This window comes from Camellia sinensis, chromosome 1, assembly GCF_055761805.1.
Source record: "Camellia sinensis isolate YWXY chromosome 1, ASM5576180v1, whole genome shotgun sequence".
NCBI lineage: Eukaryota > Viridiplantae > Streptophyta > Magnoliopsida > Ericales > Theaceae > Camellia > Camellia sinensis.
In genome coordinates this window covers 248,495,413-248,509,046 of record NC_138961.1, presented here as the reverse complement: position 1 = coordinate 248,509,046, position 13,634 = coordinate 248,495,413, and the positions used below count along the sequence as shown (strand labels likewise).

At 38.4% G+C, this 13,634-nt stretch overlaps 1 long non-coding RNA gene across 2 annotated transcripts; it reads right to left on the bottom strand.

Moving 5' to 3' along the window:
• Window positions 1–935: 935 nt before the first annotated feature.
• Window positions 936–9,630, bottom strand: LOC114280924 (uncharacterized). 2 transcript variants are annotated; one of them, XR_014348068.1, is made up of 6 exons: window positions 9,576–9,630; window positions 9,220–9,433; window positions 8,026–8,090; window positions 2,199–2,244; window positions 2,001–2,054; window positions 936–1,318 (listed from the first exon to the last, which is right to left on the bottom strand). It is a non-coding gene; the product is annotated as an uncharacterized LOC114280924 (long non-coding RNA). The 2 variants fall into 2 exon arrangements; XR_014348069.1 differs by lacking the exons at window positions 8,026–8,090; window positions 9,576–9,630 and having other exon boundaries at window positions 9,220–9,386.
• Window positions 9,631–13,634: the final 4,004 nt, after the last annotated feature.

The window sequence follows — 13,634 nt, the reverse complement described above, 5'->3', positions numbered from 1 at the left end:
TGTATAGAACCTTTGAGTTTATATGCATTATGTGTAGAGGAGGAGATGGGGGATGAACTCCGCGGTTTAGGGAAAGATGGGGGATGAACCTCTAAACCAGATAGGATTGGGAGGAGATAGGGGATGAACTCCGTAGACACAGCTCATATGCTTGTCTAGTGAAGTGTAGATACAGCTCATATGCTTGTCTAGTGAAGTGTGGATACGGCTAATAGGCTTATCTGTTGATGTGTTGATATAGTTAATATGCTTATCTATTGAACAAAGGTGGGGAATGAAATGTGACATAGACTTGTATGTTATGAAATTATGATGTGATATATGTGGATGTATCAGTGTTGGCCATCTATCAATTGCTAATCTTTTAGTCATTGTTCATAGTTGGTTTAATATATTTCTGCTGGGCTGTAGCTCACCCTATATGGGAACATCATTTTCAGGTACAGGTAGCATGCCACCTCCAAGGACGTAGCTTGGGAGGCTAGAGGCGGGCAGATTTTTGTTGTTTATTTTCTTTGTTGTATTACATGTATATTTAAGCCAAGGGCTTAATGTGTAAATGAGTTAGCACTCTTTTGTTGTAACTAAGTGTTAACTTGGAAAGCTGTAACCCTTTAGGGCATTTGCTTTTGTCGTTAACATGTAATACTTTTTGGTAATGGAACTCTGATGAATAGAAAAATGTGGAACTTTTATATATCAATGCATGTCTATATTGATGGGTTTAATGTTATTATTTTGAGGGCGTTACAAGTTTGGTCGCCAAAAGGAATGTTTGCGCCAAACATACAACAAAATAAACCTGAAATTCATAATAATCTATCCAATCCATTCAATACAATCTGTAATCTACAATAATCAATCAAACGAACAATTCACCTGAATTATAAACGTTCAACAAAATATATAAATCATTAAGTTTTGAAAACCAACAATTCACCTGAATCATGAACATTCAACAAAATATATAAATCATTAAATTCTGAACATGTTTAATTAAAGTCAACAACTAGTACAAGTTTTCTTCCACAAGTAATTCCAAAGTACATATTCCTTCAATTAAAAATCCGCTTGTAATCTATATAATCATCCAATTCACATCCATCTAGCATTAAAATTTAAAACATATTCTTGAAGTGAAGAGTAGAACTCCCTTCGCAGAGCATTAATAGCTTTCATTGATTGAGCAGAACGAAAATTCTTCTAGCAGTATTCATATCCAACTATGTCTCAGCTTCTTTCTAGCCCTCATAAGCCCAGACAAGAGCAAGGTGATCACTGTAATCGCATGAAAATTGTGCTTTGTTGCTTCTGCTAGCTGCAAAGAGAAAGACACACAAGATACTCAATTTTCTAGCAAAAGCTATCTATTAGTGAAACCACAATGCCTTGTTATACGTCACTCTGAATAATCTAGACAAGAGTTACAAGATAAAAACTAGATACACATAGGCCAATGTTCAAAACCATTCCACCTCTTACTGACACAGTTGTTTTAACTGAGATTTCCCTGCAGGCAACTGAGCAAAAGCTTCCCCATGGGCATGCAATCACATTTATCTATTTATTATTTTTTTGAAAAAAAAAAGAGGGAAAAAAAACAATTGATTAATAATATTGATAGATTTCCATGTTGATGGGGCTTAACATTTGGTGTCATAACCTCAAAACAACCCTTCAAAGAAATGCCACTGCTCGACAAAAATACTGCAGTCGATTCTTAAATCTCATAAAAGCATACACAAGTACTGGGTTTCTTTTTTATTTATTTATTTATTTATTTTTTGCATGCAAATTTGATTCATACATCAAACTGCAATATGCTTAGGAATAGAAAAACAAAGTGAGGGAAACATTTGCTTAATTGCAGCTATATGCTTTAGGTAATGTTCTAGTAAATTGTTAACCAATACACATAGGGGAGAAAAATTCCTACACTCCTAACATCATTACAAGACAGATCATCTCGGAAAATTTACAAGAGGTTCCAAGCTACCTACCAGAATCCCTAAGTCAATGTCTTTATCTTCAAACTTCTTGATGAATGGGTGACTCTGCATGAATGAAAGAGGTTCAGCAGTCAAGTACTGAAAGACAAAACATCCGTGTTTTCCCAGAAAATAAAAACAGAAAATGAAAACAAAAACAAAACCAAACAAGCCCAACAAGTCTACATTCTCATTAAGCAATATACTAACCAGAAGGTCCAAAGCTAACAATTTGTCTCGAGGGTCCTTTTGTATGCTGCACATGCATAAAAACAATACAGTCAAGATACCAATTTGAACAAAATTGTCATGTTATAAGGGGAGAAGATATGTCAAGCAACTCAGGCTACTTCAAAATATCATTGCTACTTCAAAAACAACTCAAGCTACTTTAAAATGTCAATGCTACTTTAAAAACAAACTTTGCAGATGATTAAACTTGAGATTCTCTACATTCACAGCAGCAATGTGAATTGTGGACAACAAAGCAAGGAGGGAGAAAAAATGCGTAGGAACATTGCTCTGAGCAGAAAATATTCCACAAACAAAATCTAGATCATGCTTGGAGTAACTCTTGAGATGATCATGTTGTTGGCATTTAATACTTTTTCAATCAACAAACAGTGAAATGATCCCTAGGAGTAGGTACAAGGTGCTTTCCCAGTTGCAGTAGGTCCAATTTTATTATTGAAATTCTAATGAAATGCATGGTTAATGGCCTAAATATTGCAATTTACAACTAAATGTCATTAAGCAACACAAACTCCTCGTCTAGTAGCAAGAACTCATGTTTAAAAGATTAAAATATATATATATATATATCTACATTCATCTTGGTCCAAATTCAAAATTAGTTTGTACTAAAAAATAATGAGAAAACTGATCAATTGCTAATCTTGCCACAATGCCAAGGTTCACAAGGAATAGAAAAATGGAACTATAACTGATTTTATGAAATTGATCACTCGACATCATACTGGAAAAGGTATAGGCAACTCAAGAGACAGAAGCCAAAATGTAGTTATCAAAGTTGATGGAAGTTTAAGTCAAAATGCCATCTCAGACTTGCAATTTCTTCTCCCTTACCCCCCAGCCAAATAATGTAGGTAACCTGACCTCTAACCCCTTAGATTTCATGTCCTAGTTTTGGACCTATGACCTACCTCAACTATAGGTGTTATTAGGGCTCACCTTACCCCCAACAGGTTTACGAGGCTTAACATTTTGGAATAGGGCTCGATTTCAATCACTGTGAAAGTATAATCTAGTTCATTAATCTTTTATGCACCCATTTTGCTTGAGAAATTCTTTAAAAGATAAAAATTATATATAAATCCAACAACAGAGTTTGTCACACATGTGGTTTTGGTGGAAGAATATTTTTGATTTGGCTTCTTTAAATAGCTGCCACTTGGCAAATCTGAGAAAGTTTCATATGAAAATCTATGACAGAGGAGAGTGAGTGGAAAATGACTTCGTTTAAGAAGAATTACAATGAGATGAGGAACACATGCATAGTGCATGTTCCCCTCTAGTAACACATTAACAGACAACTAGTTGCCTTAACTGATGAAAAAATAACAAAGACAATGCCCAACTGCAATTGCTAGAAGATGATAATTGATAACATAGTATATTCACAATGCAGTAAAATAATACGAACGCAAGATGAGAACATTGTACCCATTACCAGGCAGATACAAATGAACAGAACTCAGGGGAGAACTGGTCTAGTGGAGCAAAAGGTGGTGGGCTTCCCACAATGGCCTCCAAAAGTTCATAAAAGCTTGGCCAAGCTTACTGTTCTTCGGATTGTATGTAAGGAAAACATCCTATAGCACACTCTAGAATTACCATGCCCAAACTCCAAATATTACTCTTATAGTCATAAGTTCTTCCACTAATTCTTTCGGGCTGACAAAAGATAGGAAAAACATTATCACTAGTGGCATTCTTCAAATTACGCAATGCACAACACAGTATTCTGTCCATTTGGGCACGCAGCTTGTTCTGAACGCGCGGTTCATTCTTATCACACAATTTGTCTCGTCTCGAGCACACAGCACATTTTCAGGCACACAACTCGTTTTTCGGGCACACAGCTTGTCTTCTGGGCACACAGCTCATTCTTCAGGCACACAGCTCATTTCTCGGGCACACAGCTCATTTCTCGGGCACATAGCTCACTTTCGGGCACGCAGCTCATTTCTCGGGCACGCAGCTCATTTCTCGGGAACGCAGCTCATTTCCAGGCACGTAGCTTATTTCTCAGGCACACAGCTCACTTTGAACACACGGCTCAAACATTTTCATTTGCACGTGGCTCATTCTTAATTCTGAACACGCAGCTCATAAATTTTCATTTCTAAACACACAGCTCATTCACTTCATTTTGAACACGCAGCTCACACATTTCAATTCTGAACACGCAGCTCATACATTTTCATTTGCACGCAGCTCATTCTGAACACACAGTCTACTTACTTCATTTGCACGCAGCTCATACTGAACACACAGTCCAGTTACTTCATTTGTACGCAACTCATACTGAACACACAGTCCAGTTACTTCATTTGCATGCGGCTCATATGTTTCATTCCGAAACTGAATACATATGTTCGTTTTGAATGCAGGTATCTTCCCGTTCCACACAGGGCTACGGATCGATCCTTGCTAGAAAGTGGTACGCGGAGCTCCCAAATACTGTTCGCCATATCGTGGATGAGGCAGGATTTGGAGCTTTCTGTGCAGGGCTATCTCGTTATCCGACGAGCAGGACCCTGATGGGGGCACTTGTGGAGAGATGGTGGGACACCACCAACTCGTTCCACTTTTCAGCTACTGGGGACATGATGATGACCTCATTTGACTTTGCCATGCTGACTGGCCTTGACATGGTCAGCCGACCGGTCCCTTATGACGCAGATATGGGCGAGTGGGAGGCGACTTGGATTTATATGTTGGGAGTCCGCCCGCCGATCGACAGATCATCGAGTAGAGTTAGATACACCTGGTTTCCCATGCAATACAGGGGGACTATGCCCGAGACCGTCGAGAAGATAGAGCAGTATGCTCGGGGTTTTCGATGTTCCTCCTCGGGACCACTTTATTCTCCGACAGGGGGAACACAGTTGGACTTTATCTGCTCAGTGCTTTAGTAGACTTATCCTAGGTCAGCCAGTATGATTGGGGCGGCGCCGGCCTCGCTACCCTTTACTGTTATATTAGTGCGACCTCCCGCGGGCAGGGGAACATAGTCGGTGGCTACTGGAGAGCCTGGGAGGTACTTTCTATCCTCTTGATTTACACTCCTGCTTTTCATTATCTATACACTGCACATACGACACACTTTTCATTCTATACTCTACATTCTGCACTCAGCGTTCTGTATTTTCCGTATATTCTATATTCACATTATGCACTCAACACTCTGTATTTTGTATACATTCTGTATTCTGATGGCCATTGTTCTATTTTTCACAGCTATGGGTTTATGCATACTTCCCGATGTTGGCCCCAGAGCTCGAGGTGGAGGCACCTCTTAAGATCTCCTACTCTCGCAGATTCGAGGATCGGTGCCAGCCGAGGACTCGGGAGACTCTGCCCTTCCTTCGGCAGTTCTTTGATACTGTGCAGGCGACCGAGGTAATCTAGAACTCTCAGTTCTTCAGCAATGCTTTGGTTCATCTTGCATATTTATGACATCTAATCAGTTTGTGTATTTGTTATCCGCAGATCACTTGGGAGCCCTGAATACCTTTAGGAGGAGATACCCGTTTCCAATTCCCTAGGGCGTGGGCCTCTTCTCGATACCGTATTTTATTTGAGGGGCCAGTGGGCAGGGCCCGGTTTCTGGGGGATCGCTTCATGCGTCAGACGATGGGCGTCCCCGATCAGGGTATCCCGACAGCACCTCTAGAGGATATGCGGTCTATTGAGAGACTCACTCCCCGGGAGGTCGAGGAGGCTATGATGGGCACTGATGTAGTTCTGCTCTTGGAGGAGGGGGAAAACGTGACCTACCGCCATATGTACTTGATGCCCCCATTGACAGGTATCCGTACCCCCACGAGGAGGGCTGTTAGCATGCCATCATCGAGTCGAGTCCGGGCTGCAGATACCCCTTTGACTAGCAGGGCCGGCACATCGAGGGGTAGGGCTAGAGAGATCCCCCCGACTTATCATCATGCTGGATGGCCGGATCTTCTGACCGAGCTGACAGGCTGGCAGAATGGGACATCCTACCAGATTCTGCTGGAGCCTCCATTGCCTGATCATCGATACGTCAATGACCCTGACTCGCCATTGGTATGTTTTACAGTTTTGATCTACCAACTCAGATATTTAGACATTCATTCATTCACTGATGACTTGCACTTACATCTACAGCCTCCCAGAGAGTACATTGATGGGCTGCTCGGAGCGGTGGCCTCGCTTGAAGGCATGGTTCTGCGGAGGGAGACACAGCTGTTCATCGCCAGCGTCTCGGTATTTTTCAATTTTCCTTGCACTTAGCATACTTCTGATGACATACTGCAATTGAACATTTCATTACATTGGTTGACTGCATCTGTAGAGCACATCTGACACACCACATTCACATACTATATCTGCTAGCACACACTCTACGCAACATTCTTGCATCTGCATCTGATACACATACTTTAGCTGATGTATTCAAACTATCTCTTTTTTAGATGCCACCACTACAGGCTGGGCCATCCAGGCCTTCTCGAGGAGCTGGGAGAGGGGGCTCAACTCACAATCGAGGCAGGCATAAAGAACCTATCAGAGATGATGAGGAGTCTAGCGAGGAGGAGGAGTCTGCGCATCCTCAGTCGGAGACATCCGCAGGCAGAGAGGAGGACTTTGGCTCCGGTTCTGAGAGTGGAGGTGATGCTGGGGAGGGTTCCGAGGATGGCAGCTCCGATTCAGATGGCGATGGCGCAGAGGTTGCTCAGGCATAGAGGATGAAGAGGGCCTTTTAGTCTTGCGCTTGATAGCACTAATGCAGATGTTCTCGTTTTATTTTCCTTTTCTACTAGTAGTTATAGCACATTGTACAGTGTTAGGCAGTTTCATTTTCTTTAAAACTTTGTACCCTTGTTGTAAAATGTTGTAACAAAAGGATCATGATGGAATGAAACAGCTTTTTGTTCAAAAAGTGTTGTATTTTGTTTTCTTAGCATCGCATTGCATCATTTTGCACAAAAATGAGATTGAATGAAAATCGAGCGTTGTACATTGCCAAGTCAAGTAGTGAACCGACGCAACAAATTAAACTTAACTTACTAAGAAACAACAAAACCTTAGCAAGTTTACAACTCGATAAACAAATCCCGACAATGTTGATTAAACAAAGAGTAACAACTCGATGCACAAAACTCGACAACTCGATAAGCAAACTTAACAACACGATAAACAAACTTAACAACAACTCGATAAGCAAATGCATTTCGGACAAACCGGGCAACGGAATGCATTCGAAACAGAGGTAAACTCGGACCTTCAACATTCCCAACACATGGAAAGGCTAGGAGCTCTCTTCTAGAGACCAGGAAAAGACCAAAAACCAGCTTTCCTCCATGGCCGACCACCAAAAGTGGCTGACCGACCAGTTTCTTGCCTTGGAGACCAGTTGTGTGGTCGGCTGACCAAAAATAAAAAGTTTGGAGAAAATCAAAATATTCTTAAACTACAAAACAAGAGAAGAATGACAACCACCTAAATAACTAGACCAGCTGAATTCTGCTGCAAATACAAGGACAATAACTCCACTTACCGACATGTAGTTGTAAGTCCCAACAAATGTAACCCGTTGACCCATTATATTGGCAAGCATTGCACTCACACCAAAACTTATTCATATATCAATTTTTGTATTCCTAAACTTATTTGTATATCAATTGTTGACCCTACATCAACCAAAGAGTATCTGAAAAAGAACAGAGCTAACGTGTAGTGTGTTTATGTGTTCATGAGAGCACAGATGGCAGCCAGGATCCATTAAATAATAAACTAATCAAAATCATCTCACCTGTAAGGAATGTGTGATTTCAGCACAGATGCAGTGTTGTCATTGCCAATGCATATATGTCAGCACTTGCATAGATTACATGAAGGAACAAAAATTAGACACATAAATCTTGCCTAATCATTCCATCAAGTTATGAAAACTATAGTTAATTCCCTATTTATCTTTCATTTACTAAATTAACAAAACAAATGCACACTTTCTTGCATAGTACAAAATGATTCCAGGAGATGAATCAAGCAGATCAGGCATCAAAAGTTAACAATCTCAAGAGGCTTACACCATGGTTCAGCCTCAAGTACATCTTTTGTGCGTCAGAGGAAGAATGTGCAAAGAAATGAAAATAACTTGAACAATGATGTTCATAGGGAGGAGAGGTAAACTACCTTGAGGATGATAACAGTAGCATAAAAAAATAATTCGATGAATGCGTTTACAAGAGTTATGAGGCAACAATAAACAAAGATCAAATAAGAACAGTTCTCAAGGTTGTGTGACACAACACAGAATACTCACTAATGAGGAGTAGCTTGATTCAATGTGAAGACACTACTAGTTGAATATGAACACCAGCACTGTGAGTGAGAAGCCACAAGATGACTTTTTAATTTAGTTATTTATAAAATATTCAAAATGCTGAAAGGTTAACAAATATGATTCTTTTCAAGATATCAACAATGGAATTGTCGGTCTCCAATGTGATCTTCTTAGTATAGTATGCAGTTAGCTGAAAAAATTAAGAATCACAACATAAGCTAAACAGAGAGCTTCCTAAGCAGAAGAAAATGAAAACTAATTACAAAAGTTCAGTTTCCAGGCTCTGAAGAATACAAAGCGCAGAAATAAAAAACAAAAGCCACATACACCCAAAATTCATTGGATGAACTTCCTTGTAAGCCAATCTATTAAATAATAAATCAAAATTTAAATGATGAAAATTTTATGGTCCAAAAGCATATGAAGAAAAAGCATGAAACACAGAGTTCGAGGATTATTTGCCTTGCATCATTGAACCTGAGCCTATCCAAGAAAAAGTATGTGAATCATTGAACAAAAAGCATGAAACACAATAGTGTAGCTACAATTGCAAGCTATGAAGAACATCTAAATAAGAGAATGAATCATTAAACCTGAGCCTATCCAAAAAAAAGTATGTGACCCTCATCTAATCATACAAATATGGGAAACTTGACTTACATCCTTCTTGTCCATTGGTGTTAAGAATGGATCTCGGACACTAAGACCAGTAACGATAGTCAACACTGGGTCCAGGCAATTGAATGCAGCACCAAGTATGAGCATCTTTCCAAGTTTGGGGTACATCGGAAGCATTGTCATGTAGCGACTTGTCCAGGGCTCAAACCGCATGAGGTTAAATATTTTAACAAAGAAACGTTAAAGTTTGTAGAATCTGTAAATACCAAAATGAATAAGGAAAGATAATGCAAATTTGCATACCTAAAACAGTCAAATTTTCATACGAGTCTCAACTTTAAAACACAATATTAGAAAGGGATGTAAACTCACATATATAATTGAAAAACTTTTCTTACCTAATTGATGTAAGAATGTCACAATTGAATAGCAACAACACTGCAGGAACTGCCATCGGGAACTGCCAGATTAATAAGCTTGTTGCATGAAATTAAATGCTTCTCATTATTGAATACTAGAACACCAAATAACAGACTAAGGACACATGTTTTCCTCGTATCTACGTATGATTTTATCTAGTCACTACGTTAAGCACCAACTACTGATGATTACCAGAGAAGAACTCCATCTTTTGCAATTTCAGAGACATCATTAGTAATAGGATCTATGGGAAGGTATCCCCTTCAAGAACTCATCTTATGCAAGATGACTTTACTAAACTATGACATAATGTTTGTCACTAGGATTATGCATTGATTAACTATGCAAATCAAGATTAATAAAAATGTTTTGTGGAATTAAGCAGTCTTTCAGGATGAGCTTTTAAATATACTCAGAAAATTTCTCTTTACACTTATTCTTTCTTTAGGTGTACTAACCCAATTTTAAATAAATCATGCAATTCTTATAATTATCTTTGATCTTTTATTTTTTTTACTTTAATACAATTTTATAGTTTTTAGACCTTGTATTTGGTTAGGGTTCCCCAATTCTTAATAAGAAAATTAAAAAAAATAAACCTAGGTTATGAAATGAAATTTTCAGACCAGGTAATCCATTTGTACCTCAAGTGGGCTATATATATATATATATACATATTGAAATTGAACCTACTCACTTAAAGCTAAATAAATATATTTCTACCAGCAGTTCTTAGGGCTTGAGTCTTGCAAGCAATGGTTCACTTTGAGCAACTTCCCAACTATAATTGTGTTGGTTCATCAACATCAACTTTCTAACATCTTTCTCTCTCCTCTTTTCTCTCTCATACACATATTTTAGATCCAAATGAAAATTAGTCAGGATCTAGGAGCCTAAATCAATTAAATTGAAACCATAAACAATAGTGCTAGTGATTTGAACGAACTTGAAATCCAAATTAGAACCCCATACCTGGTAGAAGAACCCTAGATCCAGATCACAATCGATCAAATCCAAATTAAACTCACCCAGATCTAAAAGCCCTACATCAAACAGAGAGAAACGCATATCGAAACTTGATAGTCTTCAAAATCGATTCTTCTTCGAACTTGAGAGCGTTCAACATATCGAAGAGGGACAATCTGAACTAGATGAGAAGAGGGACAGAGCCGATTCGAGAGAGAGAGAGAGGCAATTCCAGAGACCACAGAGAGAGAGAGAGAGAGAGAGAGAGAGAGATTGCAAGAGAAAAGTGAGAAAACTAAATAAGTATTTACAGATAGATTGAGAGAGAGAAAGAGATTGTGTGTGAGAGAGAGAGAGAGATTCATACTGCTCTTGTTCTTCATATCACCATGGCAATAGAGAGAGCTTGAAACAGAGAGAATGATGTCGAGAGAGACAACATTGAAGGAACAAAGCATAAGAAAAGGGGCTAGGGCTTGCATATAAGAAAAGGGCCTAGAGTGCAACGTACGATGGTGACAGTGGACAGACGAGAACGGCGGACGGCAACGTTGATGGTGAGGTGGGATGAGGTTTGGTGGTGAAGGTGAATCTGTATGAGAGAACAATCTGATTGGTTTAAACAGAGAACAGGCAGGCAATTAAATGGTTTCCCTCTAAAATTTTCACACCTTTGGCAACAAAATTGGTTTTTGGTCGGCAAATAATATTATTTGCGACCAAAATATTTTAGTCGCTAAAAGTTTTTCTTCGACTTTTGCCCACCAAATTTCAATTTTGGTTGCAGAAAATTATATTTTGACAACTAAAAAAATATTTGTCAGCAAAACTCCAAACCTTTGCCGACCAAATTTTTATTTAGTCACCAAATGAAAAAATTTTGCGACTAAAATAGTAAATTGGTCGCTAAAAATCACTTTTTGGCAACAAAATATTTTTAGTCGGTAATAGTATCAAGTTTTAGCAACGAAATTTTTTTTGGTCGGCAAATGTCAATTTTTTGCGACCAAAATATTTTTAGCCGGCAAAAGTGGTCGGCAAATGTGTATTTTCTTGTAGTGGGTGGACAACTATACTCTTTTATTAATGTGACATGTGTGATGTGATACTCCAATATGACAAGTATTAATGTGACACTCTAACGATGTGACATTACAAAAAAATTAAAAATTTCTCAGTATACTTTTTTCAAATGTGACAGCGTGGTGGGTATAACTTGATACTCCAAAACTTTTACTCAAAAAAAACTAAAAACTCCATAATGTACTTTTCTCAAATGTGACAACATGACAAGTATAATGCGATAATAAAAATAAAATAAAAAATTTCTTAGTGTATTTTTTCTAAATGTGACAACGTAGCGGGTATGATGTGATACTTTAAAAAAAATTAAAAACTCCTTAGTGTACTTTTTACAAACGTAACATGTGGTACTCCAACGTAGCATGTATAATGTAACACTCTAAAAAAAGTAAAAACTCTTTAATAAACTTTTCCCAAATGTGACACTCCAACATGATAGATATGATGTGACATTAAAAAACTCCTTAATGTATTCAAATGTGGCTGACAAATGAATCATTACATATCCAAAAAGACTAAATAAATCACAAAAAAAAATATAAAACTATATAAATTACAAAGACTTATTGATCAATCTCACATTTTTATTTACATTTGACTAATGGGATTAAGCATACCAGAGTAGCTGGAAAGATTGGACCGTGCTGTTTGTAATACTGAATGGAGACTTCAATTCCAAGAAGGAGAAGTGAGGAACCTTCCAAGGACATACTCCGACCATTCTCCTTTGATCGTCTACACCGAAGGTATTATTAATCCTACACCTCTTTTTAGACCTTTTAGAATGGAGGCTGCTTGGTTCACTAATCCTAGTTTTAGAAGTTTAGTTGAGGAGTCTTGGACGGCTGTTGATAACTTCGTCCTAGAAACCATCCCCTTGATTACTTCTAAAGCTTTATTTTGGAATAAAAATATTTTTGGTAATATTTTTTGAAACAAACGATGGCTTCTTGGTAGAATTGAGGGCATCCAGAAAGCTCAATCTGCTAAGTTTTCTCATAACTTGTTTCTTCTTGAAAAAGAGCTGATTCACGACTATAATAAAATTCTTTTCCAAGAGGAATTAATTTGGTTTCAAAAATCCTGCAGTAATTGGATTACCATGGGAGAACATTATACTAGATTTTTTCATATGGCCACTTTGACTCATAGAAGGAATTCACGAGTTAACACTTTGAAAGATGGTGGTGGCAATTGGATCTCTGATCCTTTTATTTTGAAAAATCATGTTGGGAGTTACTTTGAGGAGATGTTTTCCTCCACCTTAGCATCTTCTGAGCCTAATTGGGTTCATGGGATGCTATCCAAGTTCACGTTGGATGAGAATATTGAGCTGTGTAAACCTATCTCCAACAATGAAATCTGGAAAGCTATGGAGTTTATCAAAGCCTTTAAGGGCCCAGGTTCTGATGGTATTCAATCTCTTTTTTATCACGCCTATTGGGATATTGTGGGTTCCTCTGTTTGCAACTTTGTTAGGACTTGTTTCTCTCTTAGAGATCTTCCCCCTAGCGTTAATACTACACTCATCACTCTCATTCCCAAGGTTGACAACCCTGAATCTATCAACCGATTCAGACTCATCAGTCTCTGTAATGTCCTTTACAAAACTCTTACCAAGACTTTGGTTAGCAGACTTAGAAATCTCCTGGTTAGAGTGGTCAACCCTAATCAGAGCAGCTTTATCCCTGGTCGAACCACCAATGATAACATTATTATTGCTCAAGAAATCATCCATACACTCAGATTCAAAAAGGGCAAGCAGGGTGACATGATTTTTAAAATTGATCTTGAAAAAGCATATGACAATGTTTCTTGGTCCTTTCTGCATGACACGCTGGTTGATTTTAATTTAAATCAACAGTGGATTGATCTTATTATGAATTGTGTGACCAAGGTTAGATCTTCAGTTCTGTGGAATGGCGAACGGGTACGTGAGTTCCATCCTAAGAGGGGACTCCGTCAAGGTGATCCCCTCTCCCCATATC